The 3,470-nt window shown below is 31.1% G+C and overlaps 1 long non-coding RNA gene across 1 annotated transcript; it reads right to left on the bottom strand.

The window, feature by feature from the left end:
• Nucleotides 1-481: 481 nt before the first annotated feature.
• Nucleotides 482-2,835, bottom strand: LOC137624971 (uncharacterized). Its single transcript, XR_011040787.1, has 2 exons — nt 2,783-2,835; nt 482-2,031 (listed from the first exon to the last, which is right to left on the bottom strand). It is a non-coding gene; the product is annotated as an uncharacterized lncRNA (long non-coding RNA).
• Between the last annotated feature and the right edge of the window lie 635 nt (nt 2,836-3,470).

Raw genomic sequence — 3,470 nt, forward strand, 5'->3', positions numbered from 1 at the left:
GATGAATTTCATTATGCCTTTCCTGAAAAGTATGATTGGATTTAACTAAAAGAAAATACACTATTGGAATATTATCTTTCTGTTTGAAGGTCAGCAGCTTTCTCGGGGTTTAAGGCTCATACATGAAAAAAAAAAAAAAATCGAACAATCTTATTTGATCATTCAACGTCTACGACCAGAAAGTAAGTGCGTGCTACTATTTTGAAGCATGCCGTTATCCCCACTCTGCTATTTTTTCACGCAACTGTTTTCTATTTCATTTGATGGTTTTATATGCAAATACCTATCAAGATACTTTACCGCACTGATATTTTTTTTTTTCATTCGAGTTTATTAATAATTAAAATTCACATCTATGATTTTATGGTATTTTAGAATGATTTGAGAATTTTATGATAATAATAAGTAATTTTTGTTATGTGATGAAGATTTGATAATCATTTATGATAATGCAATATAAGCAGGATAGTGTGAAAATCTCTTTGATATTAGACGCTTTTATTTACAAGCAATCCACATTCATATTATTGGTACCCAATACAATTTTACGTAAAATCTCAGACATTTTATGTAATTTATACTACCTTACATAAAGATAAAATGATATTATAGATACTTAAAATTAACTGGTAATATTATTAAACTTTTAAAGTTTGGTACAATGCTAAAATCCCTATTTTATATGATCAATAAGAATGAAGTCAACTATCATATCAAACTTTGGCACAATACCTTGATGTACCTGGTTCATAATTGCTCTTATCTGAAAAAAAATAATTTTATTAGTGTTAATTTCTCCCAACTTCCTTAAAAAGGATTGCATTTTACATATTCAGATATATTAAGATATTGAAGATCATGGCAGAATTCTTTGAATCACTGGAGTTAGAATTGAAAGGACTCTAAGCACCAGAGGATATTAATTGCTGATAAGTATTTTTGCGAGTCTTACAAATGCATAAGCGGAAGTACTTTTAAATAAGCAACGCATACAAGACAAACGGTCGCTTAAATGAGAAATTCCATGAAGTTCGAGATGTAGCAAAAAGTCTCTTTGATGGTAAAACTGGATAGACAAAGGAAACAAATGAGCGGATTATCTTGAACGCGGATTTTTATGTGATTTTTCAGAATGGTAATCGGAGGCAACATTAAAGGACAATGAACACAAGACAATATGTCACCGACAAGAGCTTAATCATGAACAATATAATGTTTCACAAGGCTATTTTTATCAAGAAAACTTGAGGGACATCGATCGCAAATAAATGGAGCATTCCTTTCGTGGATAATCTGGTGTTTATTGAGGATCCATCTTGAACTTAATTCACTAGGACAAATTGTGCATGGAAATAATCGTTGTTTTTCAGGCTTAGGTTTAGTGTGGGTGCGTTCGTGTGTCTTTAGATTATATTTCAATGAACATCTGAAATTGCATTGCCAGCACTTATGTGGTTTGTTTTCTGTATGAATGAATTCATGTCTTTCACAGCTTGATTTTGTTGCGAATCTAGAACTGCAAGATGAACAAGCATATGGTTTTTCTCCGGTATGACTTCGCCAATGTATTTTAAGTGATGCTTTTTCATGTATCCTTTGTTGTACTCCAAACAAGTAAAAGGCTTTTTGCCAAAGTATTTGCGTTCATGCCTTTCGATTTTCGACTTCCTTTCATTACAACGTGAATATTTATAATCTCTTCTTCTCAACTTGATATTAGAAACTTTTTCTGATTCTCGAGAGTAATCTATTGACTGGGGAAGAATCTTCCACAGTGAGCTCGCTAGAACTTTCTTGACGGCTGCAGTGTGGCTGAGGTTCCAATGTGTTATGTGTCCCGACAAAATGAAGAAAATCTTTTACGCCTTGAGTAAGAGTATTTCCATTAATTCCCGTAATTTCATCCTTAGAACTCGTTGTTTGCTGCTGAAATTTATGCGAATTTTCTTCTTTTCCAGTTGGTGTTAGTTGATGATCCTGAGGAACCTTTCCTTCAGAGGGGTCTTGATTCTTTCTTTTTCGACGGCCCATCTGTCAACAATGAAAAACGTCTCTTTCAAAGATAGTAAATATTTCACTGAAAGATTTAGCCAACTGATATCATTGAATGACTTTGTCCAATATATCCAGGAGTAACAGGATTTGAATACATTAAAAAATATATTATTTTCTGATATGACAGTTGGAAATGATTTGATTAATCATATCTTGAACTCTAATCATGTACATGTTTAATATTATAATCATGATAGTAATAGTTTATCACAATTCCTTTCTTTAAAGAGTTAAAACGATATAGTCAGCGTTCCACCTAATCACTAATTGTACATATCTCTACTCATTCTATCTGTGGGTTTTTCTTCAATTCTTCATACAAACAAACATAAATCCTATGAAAAAAGATACTTGTTTATCAATCATTTTGCCCCAATTATATTTTATTCATATTACTTCTCGAGCTTCTAGAAAAACTAAATGACATGAAATGGAAACGATTTTTTAATCTATGTAGTTTAAATAATAGTTCCACGAACCACATATTTTGCAACTTTAAAAACTATATCTGCCACAAATGCATTAGAAAAACATTGTATTGTTTTGCATCGAAAATACATACATTTTTAGCACTCAAGACTTTCTAAAAAATTTTTATCACAAAAGGTTTTTACTTCACCGGTTTAATTTTCTATATATAATAAGAAATGACCTAAAACTACGAAAAAAGAATTAATATAAACTTTAATGATGACCTTGAATAGCAATTAGGAAAAATAACACAGACCTCTGTTTTTGGAGCCTCAGATGTTCATTATGTCCCTCCTATGCACCTGTTGCCTTACTAGATATCTCACTTAAAATCGGAGCCAAATAAGGGGAATTTTAACTAGTCAACTTTAAGTTTAGCCTATTCGACGTTTTCAGTAACTAGTTACAGATTTTTAATTAGCTTATGAAGTATTGAGCAGTTTCCTTTCATTATTGTTAGTTGAAAATGCATTAGGTAATCTAGATATCGATTGTTCTCCTTTACTGTGTGTGTGTTTTTTTATAGTAACCAATTTGGAATTAGACTGAAAAAACTGCGGAATTCAGATTATCTATCTTCTCACTGCATCATCATCATCATTATCATTATCATTATCATTATCATTATCATTATCATTATCATTATCATTATTATTGTTGTTGTTGTTGTTGTTGTTGTTATTGTTGTTGTTGTTGTAGCTAAGCTACTACCCTAGTTGAAAAAATGGGATACTATGAGCTCAATGGCTCTTACATGGAAAAACAACCCACTAAAGAGATGGTATATTATAGAAAACTACAGAAGAAGTAATGAAGAATAGAAATAGAATATTCTAAGAATAGTTAAAAAAATCTTTCATATATAAACTAAAAAGAGGCTTTTGTTAGCCTGTTCAACATTAAAACATTTCTTGTAGTTTCGAACTTGATAAGTCATACTGATT

This window comes from Palaemon carinicauda, chromosome 31, assembly GCF_036898095.1.
Source record: "Palaemon carinicauda isolate YSFRI2023 chromosome 31, ASM3689809v2, whole genome shotgun sequence".
In the NCBI taxonomy this organism is placed as follows: Eukaryota; Metazoa; Arthropoda; class Malacostraca; order Decapoda; family Palaemonidae; genus Palaemon; species Palaemon carinicauda.